We start from the raw sequence: 9,455 nt of genomic DNA, 5'->3' as shown, positions 1-9,455 counted from the left end.
GCAAGTGATTTGTGTCCTGACTCTCTGTCTGAAATATGACTCTCTTTGCTCTGACTCTCCCCGTCTATGAGCCTCCATGCTGGACAGTCCCAAGTAGGAGGTGAGTGACCTAAGGTAAGAGTCCTGAAATGCGGAAACAGAATTTATGTACTTAAAATTTTTTTCTAGTGTAATATATTTGGGATTTGGAAGCATTAGGGGTTGTATAATCTATTTGCTCTTAAAAACATTTGTTTTGAAATTACATAAATTATATGAATGAACAAAGTATAAGGTACATATTATAGAATCTAATCTGAATTTAGGGATTTATATTTTTTCAGAATATGGAAACTTCAAGCAAAATGTCCTCTTACCAAGGGATGATAAATCCTCCCTATCTGCTTTTTCTTGGGAAACAAGAGAAAAATCTATTTCTAACATAGTCATATAGCATATATTGATACCTGCAAAACATTATGTGAATCTAGTTAGACACCAGCACTTTCCATTACACCGTTAGCCAGTTTTTAAAAAAGATTTTTAGAAGCTTTCAACTGTAGACTTTTGTCTTGTTGAATGAACTTCAGCTACACTAAATTTTAAGTAAATTTGTGATGACTGAGCAATATACATTGGCTGAGCTAGAATCCAATAACCCACAGGACAAATTAATTTTCAACAAAAAGGGCAGAAACCTCAAGTGCCATGAGTATATGGAGTCTCATTCTATCTCTCTGGAGCCATTTTTGCAAATCACTACAGCTATTCATAATCTAAATCAGTCTCCTTTAGCAGCAGAAAGATCTTTTTTCATGACAAAACAGAAGATGACATTCATTAGTGCCTAACTTGCATAAGCTACCTTAAATTTATTGGTGCTCTTCTACTTATCTGAGTGAGAATTCCTTTGTCTACAGCTATAGGAAAATTCCAGTTGTACTACTTAAAAATATAAATTGTCACTTTTATCAGAACTTTTGGCAGTTTACTTTATTTTAGAAGTAAAACTGGTGGTTAAGGTTTTAAGACTTCCAATGGGCGTTGTTTCAATCATATTTAATAGGTGCTGAGGATAGTAATAGGATTATGTATCAGCGTCTCTGCTGCTGCTGCAAAAAAAAAATATCCGCATTTTCATCCGTGTACTGCTGGGGAGGTTTGTGGGGGAACCAGCCTTTGTGGTGGTGGATATGGCTAAATGCATCATATTTCCTGCCAACCATGGACAGACTTAACACCACCCAGTCTGTTTGCTCATCCCATTCAAGGGCTAGATGTGGTTTTTAAAAGGGAGCAGAATGCTTGTAAGATATTATTTTGAAAAGCTCCATCAGCTCTTCTAAGCCTTTTTACCTAAATAAAGAGCCTAGTCAGTGGGAAACTTAGTCTTATGTTCACAATCTTCTGATTAGAGCCCTTCTTTTGCTGCTCAAATTTTCTGTCTGGTTTATAAGAACCAACCAGGCTTGGCTTTGTCTGGAAAACTTAAGTTGTAGGTACATCATTAAGACCATTTTTTTTTGTTTGTGTTTTGTTCCATCTTGCCCCCATCCATGCTTGTTAAAAATAAATATGGAAAAAAGTGTGTATACTTAAATTTTGCATTGATAGTTTTTGTTTGTTTTGGTTTTGTTTTCCTCTGACAATCAGGTGCTTGGCCTAGTGAGACAGTGAGAATTACCCAGCAAGAGTTATTTTGGCAGGGCAAAATGGGCAAAATGGCACGTGGGTGCATCTACATAGAGCCGGAGAATGTGGGTATGGCCTTGATCGAACCTGACTTGACTATGGCTTTATGGTAGGTATAAGATAGCCAGATCCTAAAGCTTCTTTTTTTCTGTGTCTACATAGCATCTCTAGTGCCTGGATTCACATTTCTATCTGTTGCTAGTCATCCTTTATCATAGATGGTGACAATGAGGCAAGCCTTGAATATGACTTGGAAAGAAAGCAAAATCGAATAATGCCACTAGTGGTGTGGCCCACAAATTGTAAGATGTCTTATACTTAAAGAAAAAAATTTTTAAGAAATGGAGGTACTGGGCATTGAACCCAGGACCTCACGCATGCTACGCATATGCTCTACCACTGAGCTATACCCTACCCATACCTAGACATCTCATACTTCGATTACAACAAAAATAACGTTATTTTAACTGTGGGAACTGAGGGAAATTTGAGATTTAAGGGAGATGAGAAAAGGACTTTCTAGTTACATATTTGCCTGGGGATTTCAGAGGCTGATCAGCATACCCTCAGATGTAACTAGCTTGACAAAGACTGCCACGTGGTCAAAATACTCTATCCAAGTTAGCGAGTCAGCATGGGGAATGAAAGTTAAAGTGACCACCCACAATTACATCAAATATAAAGTTGGTTATACATGTTTCATTACTTCCAAAAATGTAGATGCAATAAATTCATGAGGGAAGAATGAGTTTGGCCACTAGGTCTAATAAACAGGGCAGATGCCAGGACAGGATAACCTGAGGAATGAATTTGCTGGGTGAGGTCTTGGAAGTTTAAATTATGATTGACACCTGGAGGTTTTTCTCAACCAGGGTCGGATCACTAACTAGGTAGTGCTCCCTCAAAAGGTAGAGTTGATTTAAAAAGTTAAATAAAACAGTCAGTTAACACTTCCTTTCCCCAGAATTATTCAAAGATATCCCTGAGTAGTGGGGCTCTGATCCTTGCTAATGCTTTCTTCAGGTTTGGTCTCCATCTAATTGGCTCCAGAAGGTAGTCTATCTCATTTTAATAAAGAGTAGTTCTTTACTATCCAAAATACAGTCTTATTAGTTTACACACCTGAGCCACTGAGTGTGTGATCATCTTGTGAGGATGTGGGCGCAGTAAACTATCCCTCTCCTCAGCACTAAAATAGAAAATAACATGTTCTTTTGAACAGGAAAGGGGTACTACTGATACCTTGGCAACAGAACACACACTAAATTTATCATCCCAGGAGAAGCAACACCACCCTGAACCTGCACACAAGGTATTTGTCAAGGGCAAAGGATTAGCCCATGTCCGCAAGACATGGTTGTTCTGGGAAACCTGGTTCACGCCAGGGAATGCCCTGGTGTCAGCACTGTGGCTTAACCAATTGAGCTAACCAGGCTGATCATGGTTATTAAATAAGCATCCATAAAGCTTCCACAGGTGTGCACTTTTAAAGTCAATCAGTGGCCCCCCATTTTTTTTTTTTTGACTTAGACCAAAGAACAGATGAAAGTCAAGGAGCAGGATCAGAAATAGAGCTTCAGTGTAATCCTACGTTAAAAGCAACACCTTAAGGTCTTTACCATGTAGTCCACATCTCATAAAAGGTCTCTCTCCTAGTTTCCTTGTTTCCCCAGGGAGGATGTGTTCCAGAGCTACACCACCTGGGTTCAAATGCCAGCTCTGCCCCTCTCTTGCTGTGTAACCCTGGGCAAGTTATTTCGTCTTCCTGTGCCTCTCAGTTTCCATCTCTGGGGAATAATAGTAATTCCTATCCTATACCGTTGTGAGGAGTCTTAAATGGATCCATACTATTCTTTTTTCAATACTATACTTTCCTTGTGTTTATGTTGTTAGATGCAGTGATCAGTTCCTGGTTTTCTTTTTATTTGACCCATCAGCACTATTCACAAGGCATATAAATTTCTCTGCCTCTTCACTAGCCTTGCAGGATACTTTGCTGCCCTGGTCTTTCTCCTTCACCACGCCGTCTAAAGTTCTCGTCTCTCTCATCTCTAAATGTTGGGGTGTCCTAGAACTTAGTCCTTAGTCTTTTTTCCTCTTCTGTTTATACTCTGTTGATTTCCTCAGGGTTCATGACTTTAAATATCGCCTATAGGGTGGCTACTCCCAAATGCATAACTCCAGCTGGACTCTCTCCCCTTAACGAGCTGCTTTACACCTCCAGTTGGATATCTAGTAGGCATCTTGAATTTAACACAAGCAAAGTTAGACCCTTGATCTCTTCTTCCCATCCCCCTCCCTGCAAAACTGTGTCTTTCAAAGTCTTCTGTCTCAATAAATGGCAGATCTATCCACTCATTTGCTCAGGTCAAAAACCATGAAGTCACCCCTAACTCCACTCTCTCTCTCTTTCTCATGCCTTGTATCAATTCCATCAACAAATCCTGCCATCTCTACTTAAAGACACATCTAGAAACCAACCTCTCCTCAGCACTCCACTGTTGCCATCCTGTTCCAAGCCTCAGTCGTTTCTCACCTGGATTGCTGCAGTAGTTTCCAAACTTAAGTCCTTGCCCCCTAAGCCTATCCTCAGCATAGCAAACGGAGTGATCTTTTAAAAGCCAGGTCAAAACCCCCAGTGTTCTTTGGGACCAGCTTCCTGATTAAATCTTCTCAAGACAAAAGCTTTTAATAGGGGGAGCAGAAATTCATAGGTTAGAATTTGCCTGACTTCCTTTCCAAGACTTTGCTCTTAGCCCTGGGTCGTTTTTATTTAACTTAAAATTGCTGGGAAATTTCAATAGTGTAACTTTGTTTTTCATTGCAGAGTTTGGTGTCCATGTGTATTATAACACAAAGTCTGATATTATAGCAAATGGTAGATGTGTTCATGAAGATCCCTTTGTCAGATCAGTTCAGCAAATACAGTCCTGTACCATGTGCTAAGCGCTCTAAGCACTGTGCTAAGTTCTCGGGGTTTGTAGATGAATATTACTTGGTTCTGCCTTTGAGGAGTTCAAGAGCAGTGGAGAAGACAGACACATAAATAATTGTATCTCAGTACAGTGTAATAAATGCTGCCATAGAACCACATACAAAGGTACGGGGTAGCAAATAGGAAGGAAAGATTAACTTTGGGAGATGGTGTGAGTTGGGGAGGAAGTCAAATAAGGCTTCTTAAAGGTTCTGCCCAAGCAACGCTTTAACGTATGAAGAAGTATAAACATGAGCTATTATGGTGGGTGAGGTAGGGACTGGATAGGATGAAGGCATTTCACATAGAGGGAACAGCATGCACAGCACAGAGCTGTATAACAGCATAGTGTGCACGGAAAATGACACATAATTTGATATTGTTGAAGCAGAAAATATGTGCGTGTGTGTGTGTACTTGTGTGTTTGGTGTGGTGTGGAGGGGGTGGTGGCATGTGTGGGAGTGACAGAACATGAGTCTGCCGGCTTACCAAGCAACATTGAGAACTCCCACGTGGTCAGTGGGGAGCTATTCCAAACAGAAGCAGAGTTCTGAAAACTACTCCGCTTGCTCTGCAGAGGGTATATTGAAGAAGATAAAAGTGGAGGTAAGGAGTCTACTTAGGAGGCCTTTGAAAAAGTCCTGGGGTTGAGATGATGGTGGCTTGAACTAAGGCAGTGTTACTGGAGGTGGAGAAGAAGCAAGAGCTGAGACATTCTTTAGAAACTTAGGCAAAACAAATTTGATTGCTTGCATTTAGGGGGCACGAGGAAGACAAACCCCTGTTTGCTTCACAAAAATACATTTGTTGTTGTTGTTGTTGTTTGGGGGAGGGAGGTAATTAGATTTATTTATTATTATTATTTTTATTTTTTGTTTAATGGAGGTACTGGGAATCAAAACCCAGGACCTCGTGCATGCGAAGCATGGGCTCCACCACTGAGCTATACCCTCCCCTCAACAAAATATATTCCCCATCTGTAGGTTCTAAGTTGGAGCTCCATCATTTACTGAGAAGAAGCGTTCTGAGAAAGAAAGAAGCTATGGCAGGCCTCTGCGCCCCACAGGTCCATGGAGGAATCAGGTCCCTTTGGGGTTTTGTCTCCAGAACTGTGTGGTTGGTTTCCAAGACAAAGAATCCTAACCTGGTGTCTAAGAGCTGGAGAGCGTCTCAGAGGTCGTTCATTTAGTCCAAGCTTCTACCTAAGGCATGAGTCATTTCTCTCGGATCCTGGACAGAAGATCATCTAGCCTCAGCTTGAAATCCACTACCAGGGCTGGGGATTTTTCCACTTCTAAACGCAGCATCTTCTACCTTTGAACAATTCTATTGGAGTAAGTTCTGCTTTACACTGAGCCAAAATGGGCCTTCTAATCTTTGGTTTTGGTTATATCTCATAATGCCACATGAGTCTGATTCTTTTTTCAAGGTTTCTTACTCAGAAATTAAAGATGACTTCCGGATCCCACCAAGTTTCCTTGTTCCAGCTGCCCCCTGTGGGAATGTGGTTTCTGGACTCCTTACCATCTTGTTTGTGCCTCTGTAGACAAGCGTGAGATGGGGTTGTTCACCTTCAGAAGCAACACCAACAGCCTATGTGAATCCCGTGGGCCCACTCCTGTGGGTGTGGGGCCTGCAGATACGGAGGCTGACTGGACTGCACCATTTTCATCTGAGGGACCTGAGCATCCACAGATTCTGGTATCTGCAGGGGGTCCTGGAGTCAATCCCCCATGGATACCGAAGGCCAACTGTACTACCCATAAAAGCCCAGTGGTCCGGACATGTGTTTTCATCAAAACTGAGGTTCATAGGGTTTTTTTTTAGCAGCCAAACTGTTAGCACCTGCTGAGTTTCTGGTCGCCAAAACCCCTAAGCTAACTCTTTCTTACCCTGTCACGTCTTATTCGTACCCCATCAATCCTATTCAGTTCAGCTGATTTTTAGAATCTGTGTGCAGGACTTACATAGGTTCCTGGAAATTTCACCTTCTTGGGTTTGTAGACCCAGAGTTTGTCTGTAATGAAGGTTCACTAATGCAAGATGCAAAACAATCATATTGACCAGGCTTTTGGTTTGATAAGCGCTCCCGGAGGTCAACCTCTACTTGCACCCCCTCTCCACCTTCCTCTGTTTATATTCTTTCTTGTCTCCACCTTTTCCTGATCCCAGAGCAGCTCAGGAACTTTCATTGACCGTCTGTTCTGCTGCAGCAGCTCATGTGGCCCGCTGCCCTGCTGTCCCTCCTGGTGAGAGCGGCCGGCCCGGGTGTATGTTTGGGGCTTGTCACTCTGCTCACTGCTCACTCCCACGTTGTCGGTGACGCTGTTATCCTTTTTTTTTTTCTTTTTTTGCTTCTGTTTGTTCTAGTCCTTCCTTTGCTCCAGCAGGCCCTGCACTTAGATGGGAAGACCTCCACCCCCAGGCATCGCAGTTCTTAATTATACACCACGGAGGAAGGTGTACCTTCTGTGTGTGTGTGTGTGTGTGTGTGTGTGTGTGTTTTAATAACCCCTTCAGTGTTGCAGACCCCATCTGTCTCACTCTACCTTTGTGATTTTTACAGGCTCCCTAACTCACCACAGGATTCCTTCAAAGCTGAGATAAAAGAGAGTATGGGCTGTAAGCAAGAGTCATGGCACAGAGTTGGTTCTCAGGGCCCAGAGTGTGTCACCCCAAGTCATCACTTCCCACCAGTCCTCCACAGGGTCCCTGGCTTGAACTGGTACCCTTCCCCTAGTTACCAGAGATGAATTCCGCACATCCCTCACAGTTTGCCCCTTTCAGAGCCCTGCATGAGGAGTGAAGAACAACCTTTGTCCCCTAGAGTCAGGCTAAGGGTCTTTGTCCTGGAAGTGAAAACCAGTTCCAACTCCTCTGCTCTACTTTTGGAGTTTTGTCTCTTCACACAAACAGTTTGCACTGGGGGCTCTAACTGGCTGAACTTTGAGGCAGATTTCCAGAATGTTCGCTGCTCCCGTCTCTGATACTGACACTCATCACACGTTTTTTTTTTATTGAGTATGTGTGCTTCATCTGGTCTAAGAAACTTGCATTTGGAGGTTTTTTTGTTTTTCTTTTCAGATCTGGCCCCAGTCGGGGGAATCCTTTTCACCTTGACAGTTGTGACCTTACCTCCCTCAGCACAGCTTCCTGTCTGTACAAAATGAGGAGGATAACACCCTCTCTCTCCTCAAGGGGTTTCTTACTCTACGTAAAAATCATTTTACAAGTTTTAAGGTCTGTGCGGTATCGTTATTTACTAGAATCATCCATGGGCCACATCATATGTAAGGGTCTAACTCAGGCTGCTGGAAAATATGTGACCAATGGAAGGAAGAAATCTAGTCCCTTGGGGGCTACAAGACTGTCACAGTGTCAGAATCTCCAAATTTTAGAGTAGATGGGGCCTAACAGATGACTTGGTCCAACCCCCTCACTTTGCCGGTGAAAAATCAGATGAGACAGGAGCAGGGGACTTGCCTTGAGATTTGCTTGGGTCAGAGGATCCGCAGAGAAGGAACAATTCCCAGAGCTGGAGAAGGCGCGAGGCAGCCAGCAAGCTGGAAACATAGGTTAGGGAAACTATCCATCTTTCCACCAGGTGGATGGTTTTTTAACCTCTTTCCTTACCCTGGGAACAACTGGTTTCCTCCAGCTCACAGGCTCCTCGAAGACCCACCTGTGTCCTTTTAGCAAATGGCTTTCCCAAGCAAACACAGCCGTGTTGTTGTTTGCCTCTCAGTTGCTCTGCTGCACAGGGAACGAGGGCTCCACTCTTGATCAGCCAGGGACGCCGGTGCCAAGCCTCTGATATATAGTGCGGGGACTGCAGGGCATCCGAGTTGTAACAAGAACAAGACGAGCTTGTGGCCTCGGGCTTCTAACCTGCTCCTCAACCCACACTTCAAAGAAAGTTATTACACAAGAGTTAGACTAAATCAAACCAAACTGCAATGTTTGCCGACTGTGGCCCGTTTTCAGATCTCATTGTATCTCACCACCAGTCCTTCGGAAACACAGTTGGGAGCAGAACAAAACGACCCAATGATAATTTAGTTGTAGGTCTTTAAAAAGGAGCCCTACTGATTTATTTTGAAATTTCAGTTAAGCATGATGTCAAGAAAATCTCTCTGGCTATTTATCATCTTTTTTCCTCTTGCATAGTCTGAATAGGGAGAATAAAATTAGAAACTGGCTGTTTGCATGCTTCCAGTTTTTGTTGTGGGCAGATGTTGTTACTAGAATAGCAGAAGGTTAAGATGTTTTGATGATAATTTCCTGCCAAAAGAACACTCATCATAGCAAGAAAGGCCTTTATTATGCTACTTTCTTTATCAGCAATGTTATACAGGTGCCGCAGGAAGAGGTACACTAGGTGATCTAAAGATACATATTTCACTTTGGGTAGAACTGCTACTCCCATTTTTCCAAATCCCCGCAACCTGAAAGCATGAAAAATTGCATTTTTTCTTTTGTGGCTTTGAACAATGGGTGCAAGATCTATAAGGTTTTTGAATCGAAGAAATAAAGCTTATATTCTTTGTTGTCGAGTGTTGAGTGTATTTTGTTGGATCGTTTAGAAAACTTTCTATGGTACATATGGCAACTTTCATTTAATCTAGTAATTGAACCATTAAAACCCTTCCTTCCCAGCCGTTCTCCATACATTTGTTGTGCACACTATGGAAGCTTTTAGACAACCCTTTAGTTCCAACCATGAATCACTGCAGTGTCTCAGAAGCGTGGAGGGTTGGGGCTGGGTGAGATCGCCGGGTTGCAGGAAGTAGGAAACTGAGCCCACAAAAGA

The 9,455-nt window shown here is 42.6% G+C and overlaps 1 long non-coding RNA gene across 1 annotated transcript; it reads left to right on the top strand.

Moving 5' to 3' along the window:
- Positions 1-597: 597 nt before the first annotated feature.
- On the top strand, positions 598-9,155 carry LOC140700612 (uncharacterized). The gene is made up of 3 exons (XR_012079045.1): positions 598-1,780; positions 5,629-5,979; positions 6,075-9,155. It is a non-coding gene; the product is annotated as an uncharacterized lncRNA (long non-coding RNA).
- The last annotated feature ends 300 nt before the right edge of the window (positions 9,156-9,455 follow it).

Source organism: Vicugna pacos, chromosome 13, assembly GCF_048564905.1.
Source record: "Vicugna pacos chromosome 13, VicPac4, whole genome shotgun sequence".
Taxonomy (NCBI): domain Eukaryota; kingdom Metazoa; phylum Chordata; class Mammalia; order Artiodactyla; family Camelidae; genus Vicugna; species Vicugna pacos.
The sequence above is the reverse complement of the archived record's forward strand: the minus strand, read 5'-3'. Positions and strand labels throughout refer to the sequence as shown.